Raw genomic sequence first — 22,034 nt, 5'->3', positions numbered from 1 at the left:
GTCTACTGTTCCCAAGTTTGATGATCTAACAAAACTGGAAAATGGAAACAGTGCATTGTTCCCAAACTGGAGTCTGAAGAAAATACTTCTGCTGGAAATTCTAATTATTATGTTTTCTGATTTTTTAGTTGATGTATTAGTTAAAATTAATTTGTTGCATTATTTAATTATTAAGTTAATTGGAAAAATATTTTATAACCACCTAAAAGATGACCGTGTGATTTTCTAAGTATAGGATTATTTTTCTTCTTTTGAAAAGGCTTTTATTTTGGACCTATATTTAGTGAGTAACTAATTTGGCTAATATTAGTAAAAGGGAACCGTGCCTAATATTGGTTAAAGGTAATAGTAGCTATTGTTAGTAAAAGGAACTGTAGCTATTGTTAGTAAAAGTAATCGTGGCTAATTTTAGTAAAAGGAACAGTAGCTAAAATTAGGTAAAGGGGAACTGTGTAACCAACCTATCTATTAGTAGAAATAGGGAACCGTAGCTTTTGGACTAAGCTTCCACTTATTTCTCCCTTATTTATTGAAAAGATACAAGGAAATAACCGTGTGTTTGACCTTGTGTTTCAAGATCCATTTTATTAAGGATAAGGGAATTATAGGTAGTTACTTTCTATTTTTATCCAAAATAAAATCTATAAATAGAGGACTTGTTTGTTCCTCAAAACAAGACGTGTATGAGCGATTAAAATCATACGTTATTTTTGGGAAAATTAACAAGAAATATTTTGTTCAAAAATTGCCAATTAACTTATAATATTTTCTTGTGCAACTCTTTGATTTTATCTTTAGAGAATTTATCCTTGTTTTGAGTGAATTGTTGTAACTAGACTTGGGTAAGTCTAGGGGAGAATTAGAAAGCTTCTAGTGAAGCTAGAGAAGAGAATAGTTTTGAGTAAAGCTAAGAGAAAAGCTTCTAGTGAAGCTAGAGAGGAGAATAGCTTTGAGTAAAGCTAAGAGAAAAGCTTCTAGTGAAGCTAGAGAAGAGAATAGCATTGAGTAAAGCTAAGAGAGTTGCTTTGAGTGAAGCAAGTGAAAGGAGAAGTTGGCCTAGTAAGAGAAGCTTCGAGTGAAGCGAGTTGTTTTATGTAATTGTAACGAATTGCCTAAAACATAGTGGAGAGTTTTGAAATCCCGAGGGGTCGTGGTTTTTCCTTCTATTTTTGCCTAGAAGGTTTCCACGTAAAATTGTGTTGTCTCTTTCATTATTTCGCTCTAAGTTTAAGTTTTATTTCTTTTATCTAATTCCGCAAAAACAAGGCTAAAATACTTAAACTTATTAAAACAACAATTCACCCCCCCCCCCCCTCTCTTGTTGTCGTTCATATCTCTAACAAAGTCTACAATTGGTATTAGAGCCTTGTTCCTCATTTGATCAGGAAACCCTGAGAGCAATATCCTGGTATTTTTAGAAATGTCGATAATGAATAAACTAATGGAAGAAGGGTACTCTACTCAAAGGCCACCCATGTTTGATGGAAAATTCTATACATATTGGAAAAATAGGTTGGAGATCTTCATCAAGGCCGAAAATTATCAAGTTTAGAGAGTTACCGAAATTGGAGACTTTGAGGTAACAACTACAAACTCCAATAACGAAATTATTCCCAAACCTATAACCGAATTTGAAAAAGAAGATTTTCAGAAAATGGAGATAAATTCTCTTGCCATCAAGTTACTTCACTGTGGTCTTGGACCAAACGAGCATAACCGCATTATGGGTTGCAAATCTGCCAAACAGATTTGGGACCTCCTAGCAGTTACCCATGAGGGAACAAGTGAAGTGAAGCGTTCTAAGATAGACTTGTTGATGTGTAAGTATGAACGGTTTGTTATGGAACCAAGAGAAAGCATCCAAGTGATGTTTACGAGGTTCACTAACATCACAAACGAACTTGTCTCTCTTGGAAGACTTATTCCCACCGATGAACAAGTAAGGAAAATTCTAAGGAGTCTCCCTTAAGATGAACGCTGGATAGCCAAGGTCATTGCAATCCAGGAATCTAAAGATTTTACAAAATTCAACCTGGAAGAGTTGGCTGGTTCCCTAATGACACACGAATTACATTAGGGAACAGCTGACAATTCCCAAAACAAGGGATTGGCTCTGACAGCAGCAGATCAAGAAGAATCAGAATTTGAGGAGGAGGAGGCTGCCATGCTGGTACGAAAATTCAAGAAGTTCTTCAGGAATAGCAGGTACACCAATCAAAGAAATAACAAAGACAGAAGAACTACCAATATAAAATCCAACCTTGAATGCCACAATTGTGGAAGTACCGATCACTTCATCCAAGATTGCCTTATATGGAAAAATGAAAAGGGTGAGCGAAAGGCAAGGGATACAGGAAGACTACAAAGCAAAGGAAATCTCAACAAAAGTGACTTTCGCAAAGCCATGATAGCTGCATGGAGAGAATCCGAGAGTGATGCTGAGACTGAAAACCCCAAAGAAGAAGAAACAGCTAACTTATGTCTCAAGGCCTCACACGAAAGCAAGAATGAGAAGTCCAAAGGAAAACATGTAAAGTCTTCTAATTCATTTTCTAACCATCCGTTTAAATTAAATAGATATAAATTAATAGAGTTGCTTATGGAGACACAAGATAAATTGAAAAAATGTAATGATAAATTTCTTCAATTTGAAAAAGACCTTAAGATAAGTAAAGACCATATTTCCTGTATAAATACCTTTAGATCCGATTTCCAAAACAGATTTTTCAGTTTGTTGGACCAAAATATAATTCTAAAGGAAACAATGGAAAGAGTGAAAAAGGAAAATATTATTCTTCATGTTGAATTGACACAATACAAATTACTAGGTTGGAATAAGGAATTAAATGATGCATCTATTAAAGATCTGTGTACCGATTTTCAAAATTTGAAAATCAACTTAGAATCCAACCAAACCGACAATGATAAATTAGAACTTGAATTAAATTCAAGAGAAAAAGGGAAAATAAAAAATGTTCCCAAATGGATTCAAAATGCTAAAAGTAAAAATTCAGAAGGCCTAGATTACTTTAAGAATAATAAAAAGAAAAAGGTCTATGTTGATCTTCCAAGTGACAAAGTCTGTTCCTTTTGCAGAAAAACTGGACATCTAAAAATTCAGTGTATCAGAAGGGAACAGCATACTGTCTCCAATAGAGTCTATGTCGATCGTATGTAGATTAAGAAAGTTAATTCATGTCAAATCGACAAGGTACCCAAGAGAGACTGGGTTCCTAATTCTAACAATTAATTTTTCATACAGACTCTAGTGAGGGGGAACAACTCATGGTATCTCGACAGTGGGTGTTCCAAGCACATGACATGTGATAAATCAAAATTTCTCTCACTGGAAACCTATGATGGGGGAACTGTGACTTTCGATGACAACATGAATGGTGAAATCATCGCCAAAGGAAAAGTAGGAAGGTCAAGTTCCTATGCAATTGATAATGTATTTTTGGTCGAGAATTTAACACATAACTTACTAAGTATTTCTCAGTTATGTGATAAAGGTAACTCTGTAAACTTCACTTCTAAAAAATGTATTATTTCTAGGAGTGACACAGGAGACACTATTCTGGAAGGGATCCGAAAAGGAAACACTTATGTTGTGGACATCAACACTGTTCCCAAATCGAGTCTGACTTGTCTCAGTGTCATAGAAGATGACCCTCTTCTTTGGCATAAACGCCTAGGTTATTCTAGCTTTACATTGATTAATTCTTTAAGATCAAAAGACCTAGTAAGAGGATTGCCATCCATAAAATTCCTAAAGGATGAAATTTGTGATCCTTGTGCCAAAGAAAAACAAGTAATGTCGTCCTTTAAACCAAAGAATGTGGTGACCACTTCAAAACCGCTAGAACTAATCCATATGGATCTTTGTGGACCTATGAGAATCCAAAGCCGTAGTGGCAAACGATATGTATTTGTTATTGTTGATGATTATAGTAGATTTACATGGACTTTATTTTTAGTAAGCAAAGATGAAGCTTTTAATGAGTTTGCTTCTTTTGCTAACAAAATACAAAAATCAAGTAATATCACATAAGGTCTGATTATGGTAAAGAATTTGAAAATTCAAGCTTTATAAATTACTGTAATGAACATGGAATAAGTTATAATTTTTCCGCACATAGAACACCACAACAAAATGGTGTGGTAGAAAGAAAAAATAGTTAGAGGAAACGGCTAGAACCATGTTAATTGCTAATGGTCTACCGAGAAATTTTTGGGCCGAAGCTGTCAATACTGCATGCTATATTTTAAATCCAGTACTAATAAGACCTATTACTTCAAAGACACCCTATGAATTGTTTAAAGGTGTAAAACCAAATATTTCCTATTTTCGTGTGTTTGGATGTAAATGCTTTGTTCATGTTAATGGAAAACGAAACATAGGAAAGTTTGATGAAAGAAGTGATGAAGCAGTATTTCTTGGCTATTCATCTCATAGTAAAGCTTATAGAGTTTACAACAAGAGAACTATGTGCGTAGAAGAATCCGTTCACATTATTTTTGATGAAAGAAACTTTATGACAAGTGAACAGGATACAAATAATTTTAAAATAGGTCTTGCAAATTTGGAAGATGATGAAGATGTAATGAAAGAGCAAGATCAAAGAACTGTAGGAGAACAGTTGATTCAAGAACAAATCGAAGTACCAGACAATACAAAACAGCTAGTGAATGAGGACCAACAAGCTGTTCCCAATACAGCTGTTCTCAGAAATAAGCAAACTAATCCAGCTGAAAATGAGCAGAATAAAAATCAAGTTAATGACCCTGAGCCTACAACAGTTCCCACAAGAGAATTTGTGCCCAAACCTTGGAGATATCAAAAATGTCATCCTCTTGACTTGATAGTCAGTGATTTGAATAAGGGAACACAAACCAGATCCCAAATGAGAAATTTCTATGCACACTTTGTGTTCCTCTCAACACTTGAACCCAAAAATCACGAAGAAGCTCTAAAAGATTCCGAATGGATTGTAGCCATGCAAGATGAACTGAATGAATTTGAAAGAAATAAAGTATGGCATTTAGAACCCAAACCAAAATACAAAAAGGTGATTGGACTAAAATGGGTATTTCGGAACAAATTGGATGAGCGTGGAATCATTGTAAGAAACAAAGCAAGGCTCGTGGTTAAAGGGTACAATCAACAAGAAGGAATTGATTATACCGAGACATTTGCTACGGTAGCGAGGTTAGAGGCTATTAGAATTTTAATTTCTTTTGCTGCATTCATGAATTTTAAATGATATCAAATGGATGTGAAAATGTGCTTTCTTGAATGGTTTTCTTGATGAAGAAGTCTTTGTGGAACAATCCCCTGGCTTTGAAAATCCCTCTTTTCTTGATCATGTCTATAAGCTTGATAAAGCTCTTTATGGGTTAAAATAAGCTCCTAGGCAATAGTATGAAAGATTATCAAATTTCTTGATTGAAAATAACTTTGTTAGAGGTAAAATAGATAAAACCTTATTCTTTAAGAATAGTGGTTCTGATATTCTAGTTGTTCAAATATATGTTAATGATATTATTTTTGGTGCTACCAATGAATTGCTATTTAAAGAATTTGCTAACCTAATAAGCACTGAATTTGAAATGAGCATGATGGGAGAATTAAATTTCTTCCTTGGTTTGCAAATTAAACAAACAGCAAATGGAATCTTTATTCACCAACAAAAATATATAAAAGAACTTCTCAAGAAATACGGTTTAAATAATGCTAAAACTAACCACACACCTATGGCTACTAATTTTAGATTAGATGAAGATTCAAATGGTATAGATGTTGATCAAACTATGTATCGAGGCATGATGGGTTCTTTATTATATCTAACTGCTAGTAGACCCAATATTGCTTTTAGTGTTGGTTTATGTGCTAGATTTCAATCAAACCCTAAAGAATCACATCATACAGCAGTGAAAAGAATTCTGAGATACTTGAAGGGAACAGATGACTTGTCCCTATTTTATCCTAAAAGTGATGTCTATGATTTAAAAGGTTATAGTGATGCAAATTATGCAGGAGATCTTGTTAACAGGAAAAGCACCTCAGGTATGGTAGAATTTCTTGGCTCATGTTTAGTATCGTGGTGTTCCAAGAAACAAAATACCGTTGCACTATCCACCGCCGAAGCAGAATATGTGGCAGCAGCAGCTTGCTGTTCCCAAATGCTTTGGATAAAACAGCAGCTAAGAGATTTTGGTATTAAGTTTGAATGTGTTCCTATTTATTGTGATAATACCAGTGCCATCTGTATATCTAAAGATCCAGTGCATCATTCAAGAGTAAAACGTATCCACAAAAGACATCACTTTCTTAAGGATAATGTAGAAAATAAAAATATTATTGTCAAGCATGTTAATACTCACGAGCAAATAGCAGACAGCATGACAAAACCACTTCCAAGGGAACAACATGAAATAATGAGACTAGAACTTGGCATGATTAAGTTGCACTAAAGTATATGACAAACATTCTCCTCAAGGAAAAATGAAAATTAAAAGGGTTAAATCATCCACAAAAATCTTGATTGAAAAATCAATTATTGAAAGGATCAGGTACGCAGTTATTTAAAGTATGTGCTATGAATGCTTTCTTGCTTGCATGTTTAAACTGATCGGACCAAAGCAGCATATATTTATTCTATATATTTTTATCCTCAGATAAAATATTTCATATTTTCAATTTCTACATTTTTCTATTCCAGCAATTTTTTTTGATGGCTAACGCAAAATAATTAAATAGTGGGAGACGGATCATCGTAGTGCTTTGAAAAACCGTTATTAACTACTCATTCCATTAACCTACCTTTTCAAACACATTGTTCACACATGCAAAATTAAATAATGTGTATTAAAACCCTTAGTATCCGTCCCCTCATCATCAATATAAACACTTTTTCTCACGTCACACCATATCACTTCATCACTCTAACTTTACCAACAATTCTCAAACCGTAAATCTCCCTCATTCAATCTCATTCCTTCATCTTCAATCCAGAAATCCACTCAACCAAAACCATTAAAGGTAGTCCATCCTTCACAAATCGTCGCTACCCTATCTCTATCAAAAGAACACTCAGGTACACCAAGTGCATCTACGATGCATGTTGGAAACAAACGACCCAATGACACTCCAACAGAAAAATCGTAATCTAGATCAGCAAAGAGAACTAAGCAGAGTGATCCCAACAGCGCTGAGGAAATCTCAAAGGAAATGTCAGTGGGATTCGGTCTTGACAAGTACTGGTATGAATCCACTCCTTTCCCTCAACTTCACGCTATATTACAAAATCAATATTGGGAAACTCTAATGGATGATTACTGTTGTAACCCTATTTACCCAAATTTAATGCGGGAATTTATTTCAAATTTTTCTATTGACAATGGAGTATGTTCGAGTGTTGTTAAGGAGATTAAAATAGAATTTAACAACTTAATGTTGGGCGAATGGTTTGGAGTGCCAGCTGTAGGTTTTGATACATATCATGTTGGGTCTAAAATTGTATTTTCTGGTATAAACGAGAAGACTGTTCTGAAGTTTTGGGGATTCATGAAAAGAAGGGTAAAATTAGTCACAACATACTGTCTCCACTTCACAAACTGCTTTGCAACATAGCCGTCAATTTATCCTGCCACGCAACTCTAAGCGTAGTGAGGTAAATCTACGTGATGCTACTTTGATTTCCTTTTTGGCTAATCACATAAAAATTAATTTTCCTTCTTTGATGATTTCACATTTGAGTGATTGTATTGAGAAGAAATATTGTAATACCCCAAGTTTAGTTTGAAAAAGGAATGATAGACTACTCATATCAACAAGGTGTATCTTCTTTTCTAGGGAGCCCATTTGTTAAGAACTCCACAGTTAAGCGTGCTTGGTGGAGAGCAATCTTAGGATGGGTGACCTCCTGCGAAGTTTTCCCAGGTGCGCACGAGTGAGGCCAAAGTGCGCTGGAAAGACTTGTGTTGGTTTGTGGGGTTAGTCTACAGTCTCCATGAGTATTCACCAGCGGTCTGAGGGGCCGGGGTGTTACAAATGGTATCAGTGCAACCCTGCGATCGTGGCTGATAGTGTTTAGTGCACCTAGCGGGGGAAAAAGATCCTGAAGTTACGGTCCAACGAGGACGTTGTATTCTTAAGTGGGGGTGAGTGTAATACCCCAAGTTTAGTTTGAAAAAGGAATGATAGACTACTCATATCAACAAGGTGCATCTTCTTTTCTAGGGAGCCCATTTGCTAAGAACTCCACAGTTAAGCGTGCTTGGTGGAGAGCAATCTTAGGATGGGTGACCTCCTGGGAAGTTTTCACAGGTGCGCACGAGTGAAGCCAAAGTGCGCTGGAAAGACTTGTGTTGGTTTGTGGGGTTAGTCTACAGTCTCCATGAGTATTCACCAGCGGTCTGAGGGGCCGGGGTGTTACAAATATTTTGTAGGGTATGGAGGATTGTTAACGTGGATATTTAAGAAGTTTGGTGTCCCTCTCGATGGTCTGCATTTTCCCATGAGTCCCAACAATAAAATAGGTGCAAAGTGTGAATAATTTGCATTTGAAATTAAATGACAATTGGATTCTGGAGGATACAAATGAGCTGGTTGATGTTGTTGATTCTGACAAGGAAGAGGAGGCACAGAAAAATGAGGAAGGAAGGGAAGAAAAAGAAGAGGAGGAACTGGAGAAAGAGTATCAGGAGCCTGTTCCCTCTGCCACTGCTGAAAGGGCAGAAGCTTGTTCTCCGAGGGAACAGGGGGAAGAAGCAAGTAAGGGGGAAGCTGAAGAACAAGGTGAGGATGTGGAGGATGATAATGATGATAGTGATGAGGAGGTTCAATTGCCGATTCAGAAGAAGCCTGTAACACCAAGGAAAAGTCGAAGGCTAGCTTATAAGGGAAAAAGTCCGGTTGTGGATTTGGATGATGACTCTACCTCACACAACACCTTTGAACCTACCAATGACGCACCTCCCTCACCAAAGCCGGCCACACCACCATCTCATCAAATTCCATCATCACCACCATCACCTATACCATTTACACCACCACCAGTTACCATACACAATTCACCCGGCTATGGCTTTGCTAATACTTCTTCTGTTCCTACAGCTCCACCAGACTCTATCCTTTTGAAGCTAAATAATCTGCAGTCTCAATTCTTTGCGTTTCTGAATGAAATTCGTGTCTCACTGGCATCAATTACTGATCAACTTACCCAGATGGAAGCCCGTCTTGGTGCAAAACTTGATACAATAGAGGTGCAGACCGAGTATGTTGAAGAAGAAAACTGCACCCTGATCCCTCCACCTACTAAAATTTTATATTTTGATTGGCTCAACCATCTGTTTATCCAACTTTCAAACAATATTTCTCTTTTATTTTTATGTACCAGCTGGGGTACAAACTATGTAATTTTATTTTGTTGAACATACTGTTATCCTTTATGCTGAACAGGTCTGTGATGTTTTAAACTCTACATATCTTGACTGCATTTCTTGGTATTTGCTTTCATTTACTGCCTCTTGTTTTCTTCCTTGACTATATCTACATGATTAGTGTTGTGGTTTGATTATCCCATGTCTTTTTGAATGATTTCAAAAGGGGGAATATTTGGCACAAACTTAAAGGTATACTTGATTTATGACTTAGTTCAATATTCTTATTTGTTTTACCTAAGGATAGTGAGTATGCTCATATATGTTCTGATGATATGATGCTCTGAATATGTTCTGAATTAGTTAAGCTATGCTCTGAACTCTGATATACTAATTAGTCAAGCTCTGATTAAGCTATTCTAATTAGCTCTGATTATTCAAATTGGTTCATTAATTAAGACTCTGATTGTTATGGTTGTTATTTGAAAAATGAAAAGCTTGCTCTGATATTTTTCTAAATATTCTTGACATACTGAGTCCTATTTGAATGAATAATACATGTATTCAGTTTTAACTTTACTTATGCTTTGATTACTTGTGCTCTAGTACTCAGTAATATGATAATGTTCTGATTATGCTTAGATTAAGGATCTTTATAAGCTATGTTATGTTATTTTAAGCCTTAAGCAATAAACTACTTCCAATGATCTAATTATGCTTAGAATATTTTAAATAATTCTAATTGTTAGAGTAATCTGTTTTTCATATATGCTTGGTAAATTATATTGTAACGAGTTGATTTACTAAGTTATGTAAAGTAGCTTTAATCTCTGGCATGCTCTATAATATTGGTTTTACTCTAGTTTATTTAAGTTTGTTTAAAAGTTTGTCATCATCAAAAAGGGGGAATTTGTTGACTCTCTTAGGTTTTGATGATGACTACACTTTATGTAAACAAATGTATTTTTAGAGATTGTTTGCAGGTTAATATCCGGTCGTGACTAAGATCGTTGATAGTACCTATGACTTAGTCTATGAACATGTACTGGTCAAAAGAATCCAAAAGAAGTTAGAAAAGGTATATCGCTTAGGATGTCAAATGTAGATAGGAGGTCTACTGTTCCCAAGTTTGATGATCTAACAAAACTGGAAAATGGAAACAGTGCATTGTTTCGAGACTGGAGTCTGAAGAAAATACGTCTGCTGAAATTCTGATTATTATGTTTTCTGATTTTTTAGTTGATGTATTAGTTAAAAATTTGTTGCATTACTTAATTATTAAGTTAATTGGCAAAAGATTTTATAACCACCTAAAAGATGACCGTGTGATTTTCTAAGTATAGGAATATTTTTCTTCTTTTTAAAAGGCTTTTATTTTGGACCTATATTTAGCGAGTAACTAATTTGGCTAATATTAGTAAAAGGGAACCGTGCCTAACATTGGTTAAAGGTAACCGTAGCTATTGTTAGTAAAAGGAACCGTAGCTATTGTTAGTAAAAGTAACCGTGGCTAATTTTAGTAAAAGGAACAGTAGCTAAAATTAGGTAAAGGGGAACTGTGTAACCAACCTACCTATTATTAGAAATAGGGAACCGTAGCTTTTGGACTAAGCTTCCACTTATTTCTCCCTTATTTATTGAAAAGATACAAGGAAATAACCGTGTGTTTGACCTTGTGTTTCAAGATCCATTTTATTAGGGATAAGGGAATTATGGGTAGTTACTTTCTATTTTTAGCCAAAATAAAATCTATAAATAGAGGACTTGTTTGTTCCTCAAAACAAGCCATGTATGAGCGATTAAAATCATACGTTATTTTTGGGATAATTAATAAGAAATATTTTGTTCAAAACTTGCCAATTAACTTATAATATTTTCTTGTGCAACTCTTTGATTTTATCTTTAGAGAATTTATCCTTGTTTTGAGTGAATCGTTGTAACTAGACTTGGGTAAGTCTAGTGAAGAATTAGAAAGCTTCTAGTGAAGCTAGAGAAGAGAATAGCTTTGAGTAAAGCTAAGAAAAAAGCTTCTAGTGAAGCTAGAGAAGAGAATAGCTTTGAGTAAAGCTAAGAGAAAAGCTTTTTGTGAAGCTAGAGAAGAGAATAGCTTTGAGTAAAGCTAAGAGAGTTGCTTTGAGTGAAGCAAGTGAAAGGACAAGTTGGCCTAGTAAGAGAAGCTTCGAGTGAAGCAAGTTGTTTTATGTAATTGTAACGAATTGCCTAAAACGTAGTGGAGAGTTTTGAAATCCCGAGAGGTCGTGGTTTTTCTTTCTATTTAGGCCTAGAAGGTTTCCACGTAAAATTGTGTTGTCTCTTTCAGTATTTCGCTCTAAGTTTAAGTTTTATTTCTTTTGTCTAATTCCGCAAAAACAGAGCTAAATACTTAAACTTATTAAAACAACAATTCACCCCCCTCTTGTTGTCGTTCCCATCTCTAACACAGTCTACACATACTTCACAAGAGCACGAACTTTCAAAACAAACAAATCAACTTCATTTAAACCATCTTTTACAATCAAATTCAAAACATGTGATCACATCTCATATGTAGGTATTGACCCTCCAACAAACCAGTATTCCAAATGTTAAGTCTTTTCTTAAGGTAATTAGCCGCTATGTCATTTGAACTTGCATTGTCTACTGTCAATGTCACGATATTTTTCAAACCCCAATCAATCAAACATTTTATAACAGCTCTTCCAACAAGTATTCCCTTGTGACCAGCAATAGGACAAAAGTTTATGATTTTCTTTTGCAAATTCTAGTTATCATCAATAAAATATGAAGTGAAACACATATAACTTAAGTTTTGCCCCGATGTCCAAGTGTCTGTTGTTAGACAAATTCGTGACTTAAAGTTTTGAAAAAACTATTTCAACTCATTTCTTTTTTCAATGAAAAGACTATCACAATCTCTAGTGGTAGTGCTACGAGAAGGAATCTTAAATAAAGGATTCAAAGCCCTACAATACTCACGAAATCCTTCACGTTCAACAAAAGCAAAAGGCAATTCATCCACAATAAGCATTGTAGCAAGGTTTTTCCTACACAAATCATAATCAAATTCCCACAATTTCGGAACACCAACACTATCAACACTACTCATTGACTCTTCTAGCAAAATCAAATTCAATTTTCTTTTCCTTCATATCCAAAATTTTGAGGATATTTTTTGCATCTTTTAGTATGATTAGCCAAAGGTGTTGTTCCATTTTTTCTAGGACAACTAATAGAAGTTTTGCAATACTTACAATGAGCAATTGTCGAATTCAATTCATCAACTGCGTAATGATCCCACCATTTTGACCTATTACTCCTCGTACCAGTAGTTGCACGACGTTGATTTTTCTGTTTTTTAATTGGTAATCTTGTATCTTTATCCTCATCGAACAAGCGATCAACACTCTCTTCAAATTGAGTTCCTTCATTCGGTAGTGAATTTCCATTATCATTAAAAGACGACCCCCATCTTCTATACAAAACATATAATAAAGAATTTCAATTAGCTTAAATTAAGACATCTTATTTCACACTTTCACTTATTAGATAAACTTTAAAAATACAAGTGAATTGGTTCTAGATTAAGTAACCATTATTGTAAAGTTAAATAAAGCCTACCAATCTACCATCATCACAAGCAATTGAAAAGAGATTATCAATTATCATTATCACTATAAATTCATAATGTACAAGTTATATATAAAATAGAACATTAAAGCCTACCATCATCACAATTATCAATTATCAATTATCAATTATCAAAAACATTGATTTTCCTCATCAAAAACATCATAAAGCCTACCAATCTACCATCATCACAATCAATTGAAAAAGATTATCAATTATCAATTATCATCAATTATCATCATAATTTACCATCATCATATACAAGCAGAATTCAGTTATATATAATCTACCATCATCATATACATCAAAAACATTGAACAAATTGAAACAAGTTGAACAAATATTAGAATTTGAATTCAAAATATTACATTAGCATTTAAGTCAAACAAATATAAGAATCAAATATCAAAGATAATGGCGCAATAAAAATGATAAAGAGCTACCGAAAATCCAGATGGTGGTGGGTAAGAATCCATGAAGATCTTCAACTTAAAATTGTAAAAAGGGTCTAATAATAAATTGAACAAACAAATATCAGAATTTGAATTCAAAATATTAAAATGAAGTTAAAAACAACTAAAATTAGGAATAAGACTTAAAATTTAAGTAAAATACCTTTGAAGACGATGAAGAAGTCGACTGACACTATGAAGAAGATAAAGACTAATTACTGAAGATTGAAGATGGTGATGAAGGACGAAGATGGTGATGAAGGATGAAGATATGGTGATGAACTGATGATTCGATGAAGGACAGCTCTGATGAATGATGATGATGATGAAGATTGAAGAAGGGGACGACGCTGTGAATGAAGGTATCCTGAGGGCTGAAGCTGCAGCTGCAATTAGGTTTACAAATTTAAATTAGGCAGTGAGTGTAGACGTGTACTGATACTGATGCCTCATTTTAATTTTTTTTTAAAAAAACACAAAACCGGATATCGGGTATTCGTATTTATAAAAATGGTATCCGGATCCGACTTGAATATCCGGTTTATAAACCGGGTACCCGGTCCGAAATATTCGCTTTTGGCAATTCGGGTTAATTATCCGATTTTAACAAACGGATACCGGATATTCCGGATCGGGTTTTGCAAACCGGATTTCTTTGAACACCCCTATTATAAACCCAAAGAACTTAGTTCGTTGTATTAGAAAAAACTTTTTTCCAGATTCTCATATAGTTGTTGCTTCCTAAGAACATCAAAGAATTGTCTAAGGTCATCTATGTGTTCATCTATCTCCTTATTGTAAATCAAAATATCATCGAAATATACCACAATGAACTTTCCCAGGATTAGTCTCAACACCTCATTCATAAGTCTTATAAAAGTGTTTGGTGCTACTATTATGTCTGTAACACTCCGAGATTTTTAATGACGTAATTATTTAATATTTTAATAATTTTTGGAGATTTTATAATTATATTAAATTATTTGAAATCAGTTATATTGATTACTTATATATATAAATTTAAAAAGGCTAACAAATTTATATTAAAAATAGATTTGCGACTACTAAACTAAAGAGGTTCGAATTAAAATTACTATTTTATTAAAATTTGTGAGCACAAGAAGGTCCATCCCAAGAAGACGAATCTAGATAAATAAATAAATAAATGAATAAAAAAAATAAAAAGGATGGGTTAGGGTTTTAAGTGAGATAACCCTTCCCTCACCTTGCAAAACCCACGGCTGCCATCTCCTTCATTCTTTCCCTCTCCTCTTCTCTTCCCTCACCTCTCTGTGAGCCGCCACAGCCACCAAGACAGCAGCTGGCAGCCCTCACTCCCACCAGCAGTAGCCGACGCACCTTTCTCCTTCCTCCAGGCAGCAACAACAACTCCAATTTCTCCCCCCTAAACAGCAACTTCTGCTGTGTTTTCGTGCACCCCAACAGTAGCTACGGCTGCCTGCACCACCACCAAGGCCACCGTAGTGCCTTAGCCCTCCTGCGCTACCACCACTACATTAAACACTTGTCTTCTCACCACTCCTTTTCTAGTTCCCCCATTGTAAGCCTCTCATCTTTACTCTAAGTAATTTTCCTAGTTTCTAATTAGAATTTTATTAAGTTTATGAGTATAGTGTTGACTTTTGCCTTATGATTAGTGAATCTTACAATGAGAAATAATTGAAGGTGCTATCTTTGAATATTAAATAATTAGGGTTTGATTTAGAGTTGAAATTAGTAATGGTGTGGACCTTCATGTTATATTTTTGTGGTGTATTAGTTTCATTGATTCTTGCTATAGATAATAGTTAAAAGTGTTATCTTTAAACATGAAATGACTAGGGTTTTGATTTAGAGATGAAGTTATTAATGATGTGTGTTTTATGCTAAATTTTGGTGGTGTGATGATTGATTAAATAACCTTGAAAGTTGTTTTAAGACTTAGTCGATTGGTTATTGTTGTGATAATTAGTAATGGTGATGATTTTAGTTGACTATGGAAGTGATTTCGGTTGTTAATTAAGAGTAATAGTTGTTAATGGTTGTTGGTTGATTGTTGTTAATTACAACTACTCTTGTTAGGTTGTTATTAAAGTTATAAATAAGATCATGAATATTGTGTCAACTTATTGTTGATGGTTACTAAAGTTACTTGTTGTGATGTTTTGATTGTAGTTTTCCTAACCTTGGGGAATGTAGCGAATGATATCGCGATTGGATAACTTTAAGATTTGTCATTATCGTCATACTAGTGTCATATTAACATTGTAAGATTTAAGTGTGAATTGTTATGTTTTTAAAGTGACGTGAATCATATAACTCACATTTAGTTGATTTAAATGAATGATTCACATAATACTTCTATTCTTAAAGTGATGGAAAGACTTGCGTCGTTGTTAAGTTAATGATTATGATTATGTTGAATGAGATGTGTGCGTGCTAGAGTAATTAGAGAATTATCTTGAATGGATGATAGTGGTTTGGCATTTAGTTGGTATGAAAAAGTAGATAAGTGAATCTACTCCTAACCTATATAGGTGCCCATTTCATAAGAGGAAGGTAGAGCTTTAGTTGGGTGATTTTTGTGACTTTTTGGTCGTGCAGTGACGCTTACAGGTACGTACATGCAGTAATTAATTATCATATTCATCGTCTCAAAGTATTATCAATATTTCATGATTATATGCATCGTATTAGAATTATAGAGCGCTAAAAAGTAAACTATGCTAACAAATAGTCATAATAGAGATATAGGCAAGTAGAATGAAAGCATTAGGAGACTATGAGAACAGATTTCTAAATAGTAGAGAACGCACCATGGCTGTGTGTGGCATCAAAGTAATTTCCTACTTATTGAGCCTTGATTATGATTAGTTGACGTGACTCAGCTGGATTATGTCCGGTTGATTTAGTAGTCCCCTAGGTTAAATCCGACGGGATGACTCAGCATACTTTTTTCATTGGGCGCCAGATGGCCGATACCGCCCCTTGACTGAGGTGTTACCATGCGGGCCTTGCAAACCCCAATACGATGGCCTCTTCACTGGTTTAGTACCCTAGTGTGTTAGTTTTCCCCGAAGGTAGGACCCGAGAGGGTCAGTTGGAGGGGGTATGAGCTCATACTTTGCCATGGGCGCCGAATGGCCGATAATGCCCTTGGCAGTGTCACTATGCCATGAAGGAGAGAAAAGATGCACTGATAGAAAGTTATTCAGTGATAGAAAGTTTATTCATTGATCGAAAGTTATTGAATGATAGAAGGTTCATTCATTGATAGGAAGCTTACACATTGACAGAACGTTTACTCATTGATAGAAAATTTACTCGTTGATAGAATAATTTATGCTAGTGAGAAGTGTGTCTAAGTTAAGTTACCTCAAGGGTATTACCAATTCCCAAAGATAGACTATTATCATACTTACCTTAAGATAGACAAGCTCTATAAGCTCATGTGTTAGGTATTCTGTTAATGCCTAAGTTGAGTTGATACTAGCATGTTTTACAAGAGTTTATGTTTTGAGAAGAGGAGTGTGAAGACCTGTATTCTACCCAAGAATACATGGTTCGGGTTGGAAAGGACGTAATGAGATTAAGAAGTATAAGTGGACAATAAACGGTTACTATCTGTGCTTGTGCCTTTTGAAATCACCTTATGTTGTTGTATAACATAATGTTATCTAGTAGTTGGCCTTATTATATTTGATGCTAGTTACTGACTTGTACGTGTTTGTGTTTATGTTTGATTGTTTGATGACTTTCTATGATTGTCCTGCTATGACACATTGCTATTTGGTCTGATGTTGAGCAGCAGGAGGATCATAGACAGGCGTGGCAGGTATTGGAGCTTCTATTGCATTGCATTGCATTGGGGGAGAGTGATGAGGGCGAAGCATAACATGTGTCATACCGTTATCTTTTGATTTTGTAGTTCTTATTTATCTTTTGTAAACTTTGGTTGTATATGTTTTGTTATGAGACCTTGTGTCCTCCCTTGTATATTTATATTTCCGCTGCGTAATTTATAACTTTGTATGGTTTTAAGGAGTTAAGTCATTTTAAAAAGCAAGCGTCGACACTGGAACCACGATCTATGCTTGGCATGTTGATTTGAGAAACCGGCGATGAATTATTCAGCCGTGGTGAGAGATTTTAAAGGCAATGATGCCTTCAATTAGTTTAATGTTCTATTGTGCTAATTGCTCTACCACATGTTCGATTTTTAGTAGAGATTCTGACGAAATTTCCACTCACCTTTTTAATTAATCTTTAACGTTTATTTAAATTCTTTTCCGTTTCTTTTTATGTAACACCCGAATTTCCTCCCGTCCTTCACGATTTCAGTTTCGTTTAAATGAAAAAAATTGCAGTAACAATAAAATAAATTATTTTTTCAGAATTATATATTTTTAACCCAAATTATGAATTTCCTTATTTTATGCGTTTTTTTAGCAAAAATTAATAATAATATTTATACTCAACTATAATTCACGATATTAATACACAATTCATATCTCATATATTTATATGTACAAAAAAATTTTCGTTTAAAAATATTAATATTTAATATTTTAATTAAAATTATTTCAGAATATGCGGTTTTTGGAAATTTTAATGAATAAATCATATAAATTAAATTACAACGAAATAATTCACCAAAATATACAGAAAATTTAATATTCATATTATAAACACATATAAAATTTATGGGCATAATTTAATGTAAATAAATATATGTAAGAATTTATACCTTTAATAATTTCACTATTAATCGATTTCCTTTTTTGTAGAATTTTTAGCCACAAGTTTAGCTTCCTCCCCTTGAATTTCTATAATTAATACTAAATACTATTATTACGAAATTTTTGAGAATCTTTAGGAATTTTTCTAGGTTTTTAGAGATTTTTAAGGGATTAGTTTTTAATTTTTTTTTATTTCTTCCTCTCGTTTTTTATTTTCTTCCCTTCTCCCACGTAGCTTTGGAGTATATATAGGCTAAAGCTTGTAAAATTTATTTATTAGTTTAATTTTTCTTCATGGGTAAGTAATTTAGGAGATAAGGCAAAAATGAAAATCATGCCACCTAGTCCACTTCGCCGCCAACTCAAAAGATTTCTAAGATATTTTATTTATTTTATTTTATTTATTATTATTATTATTATTATTATTATTATTATTATTATTATTATTTTCATAAAATAATATAGGAAATAAAAAGATTAACTTATTATAGGTAATTTAGCTTGACTTAATATTTAAAATACAATATAATTATTCAGCCGAAGAAGAGATAAAAAAAATGCAATTACCAAATATGTATAAAAAAAATAAAACTTATAATTAAAACCTAATATTTTATTTAAGAGAAATAAATTATATAAAAAAAATCAAGAAACGATTGGAATAAAATTCGAAACCGAATTAGAAATAATAAAACGAAACGATGATTGAATTTGTCAAAATATTTAAGATTAAGAAAAAAAAAGTATGTTACACCTAGGGATAGGCAATCTATACTTATGGTGATGTTATATACACTTCTTCTATCTATGCACATCCTCCATGTGCCATCCTTTTTTGGTACAAGAAGTGTAGAAACTGCATAAGGGCTCCTCCTCTCCCTGACATACCCTTTACTCATCAACTCTTCCACTTGTCTTTGTATCTCTTGGGTTTCTTAAGGGTTAACCCTGTAAGTAGATCTGCTAGGCAGTGCTGCTCCGAGAACCAACTCAATTTGATGCTCTATTCCTCTCAAGGATGGTAAACCTTTAGGTAACTCCCTAGGAAAAACATCTGAATACTCTTCAATCAAAGGTCTATTGCTGGGGTGTAGAATCATTTCCCTTTTGTTCAGCTCTTTTCCATATATTAATACAACCCTATCTTCCCTCTGAATTTCTTTTTTCCCCACCCTTCTGCTAATCATCATCACACTTGGTTTAGTATTAGAAAGTGGAATAGCCTTGTGTGGTGGTAAAGGTATCAGGTCCTTAATCTTTCCTTCATGCCTGAGTGTGTATACATTAGTGTATCGATCATGAGTGGTCTTTCTATCATGTTGTCAAGGCCTGCCTAAGAGAATATAGCAAGCATTCATGTCCAAAACATCACACAAAACTTGATCTTGGTAAGACCCTATGGTGAAACTAACTAGACATTGTATCTTAACAAACCCACTAGCCTTGCTGTCCAACCAATTTAGTTTGCAGTGATGAGGATGACTGTTAGTTTCTAGGATCAAGTCCTGCACTAAATTCCAGCTAAAAAAATTTGACTCACTTCCACTATTAATGATAAGATCACAAACCCTATCCTTTACCCGACACTTTGTCTAAAAAATGTTTTCCCTCTGATCTAACTTATTAGTCTTATGTGTGGCATGAGAACTTCTTCTAATGAGTAATTGATGATGTTTAGTCTCAAGGTATATCTTCTCTCTCTCTCTTCCTTATCCTCACTTAACTCAGTATTCTCCATCCTTTCTAATATCCCTAAGTCATTGACACAATAAGATCCTTCTGGATCATCATCTATATTAGAGGGCCATACAACTTCCTCCTTCCCATTCCTACTAATTAACATAGCCTTGGATCCTGTGATCTCCTGAATGTCTTTCCACTCTTTTAAAAGGAATGCCCTAGCATTGGGACATTCATTATTGATATGACCATGTCCATGACACTTAAAATAGACTACAATCTTCACCTATGTATTTTTTTTTCCTTAGTGCTTGGTGTGTATGAGTTTTTTGAAGTGCTGGGTCAACTTACAGCCCTGGGAGTGTTGGTGTTTTAAATTATTATGCCTTTGGAACTCATATTCTTGTAAAGCTTGGAAGCGACATTAGATTATCGTGAATAGTGCTGGGTGAACTTACAGCCTTGGGAGTGTTGGTGTTTTAAATTATTGTGCCTTTAGAACTCATATTCTTGTAAAGCATGGAAGCGGAATTAGATTCTCCTGATTAGTGATTAGTGAACTTACAGCCCTGGGAGTGTTGGTGTTTTAATTTTTTGTGCCTTTAGAACTCATATTCTTGTAAAGCTTGGAAGCAGCATTAGATTGTCCTGATTAGTGCTGGGTGAACTTACAGCCCTGGAAGTGTTGGTGTTTTAACTTATTGTACCTTTAGAACTCATATTCTGTTAAAGCTTCAAAGCGACATTAGATTGTCGTGATTAATGCTAAGTGAACTTATAGCCTTGGGAGTGTTGGTGTTTTAAATTATTGTGCCTTTAGAACTCATATTCTTGTAAAGCTTGGAAGCGGCATTAGATTGTCCTAATTAGTGATGGGTGAACTTACAGCCCTAGGAGTGTTGGTGTTTTAATTTATTGTGCCTTTAGAACTCATATTCTTGTAAAGCATGGAAGCAGCATTAGATTGTCCTGATTAGTGCTGGGTGAACTTACAACCCTGGGAGTGTTGGTGTTTTAAATTATTGTGCCTTTAGAACTCATATTCTTGTGAAGCTTAGAAGTGGCATTAGATTGTCCTGATTAGTACTGGGTGAACATACAGCCCTGGGAGTGTTGGTGTTTTAAATTATTGTGCATTTAGAATTCATATTCTTGTAAAGCTTGAAAGCGGCATTACATTGTCCTGATTAGTGCTGGGTGAGCTTACAGCCCTGGGAGTGTTGATTTTTAAATTATTGTGCCTTTAGAACTCATATTCTTGTAAAGCTTGAAAGTGGCATTAGATTGTCCTAATTAGTGTTGGGTGAACTTACAGCCCTGGGAGTGTTGGTATTTTAAATTATTATGCCTTTAGAACTCATATTCTTGTAAAGCTTGGAAGGGGCATTAGATTGTCCTGATTTCTTTTTGGAATACTTTTCTAGAGTTAAAGATGTGCTACAAGCTAATATGAAAGTAGGATTTTCATTTAGCTCTAATTTCCTCCTCAATTCTTCCCTAAATCCACCAATGAATTTACTAACTCACATTTCCTCGGACTCATTCAGATCACAAACTATTGATAGCCTTTCCCACTCCTGGTTATACTCATCCATAATCCTATGTCTCTGCCTTAAAGTACTCCGTTGAAATACTTGGTATTTCTATCCTTAGGTGAGTTAGTCAAGACTGGTGTCTTTGTTGGTGCAAGTGCATGTGTCACAGTAGGTGTTTAGTTTGCAACATTACTAGAGTTAGTAGTCTTGTATGGCCTAGTGTAGGTGCTTCGTATATGCGTCTTTTTCTTTGCATATTTCTCAAGTGTCAAGATATTGTTGTAGGCTAAGCTATAGTTTAGATTTTGAGTCAATTCTTTCTTTCTTCTCAAATCTTCTTTAACCCTCCGATTCTTGTATAACATAGAGAACTTTTCCCATTCTTGTATATACTCAGAAACTAATCTAGTACCTTGTCTTAGTGTGCTCCGCTAGACAAATAATTATAGCTTATAGTTGTGTCTCCTTCATAGGTGTTTCTCTAATTTGTCCCAGGTGTTGATTCTCTCCCTATCCTCCCTCCTTCTTTGCTTCTAAATTCCCTCAAGCCATACAGCAACTAGTTTAATTAACTTGATTTTGGCCAGTTGGAATTGTTGTTCTAAAGGTGTGTTCTT

The 22,034-nt window shown here is 34.5% G+C and overlaps 1 long non-coding RNA gene across 2 annotated transcripts in view; it reads right to left on the bottom strand.

The window, feature by feature from the left end:
* Positions 1-22,034, bottom strand: part of LOC130799023 (uncharacterized) — a 49,686-nt gene that overhangs the window by 12,545 nt on the left and 15,107 nt on the right. For both annotated transcript variants that reach the window (XR_009039172.1, XR_009039171.1), the window contains exons 2-4: positions 13,627-13,849; positions 13,455-13,519; positions 12,636-12,856 (exon numbers count right to left, since the gene is read on the bottom strand). This is a non-coding gene — a long non-coding RNA (uncharacterized LOC130799023). The remainder of the gene's footprint in view (positions 1-12,635; positions 12,857-13,454; positions 13,520-13,626; positions 13,850-22,034) is intronic.

The sequence above is a fragment of the Amaranthus tricolor genome, chromosome 13 (genome assembly GCF_026212465.1).
Source record: "Amaranthus tricolor cultivar Red isolate AtriRed21 chromosome 13, ASM2621246v1, whole genome shotgun sequence".
NCBI classification, from domain to species: domain Eukaryota; kingdom Viridiplantae; phylum Streptophyta; class Magnoliopsida; order Caryophyllales; family Amaranthaceae; genus Amaranthus; species Amaranthus tricolor.
The sequence above is the reverse complement of the archived record's forward strand: the minus strand, read 5'-3'. Positions and strand labels throughout refer to the sequence as shown.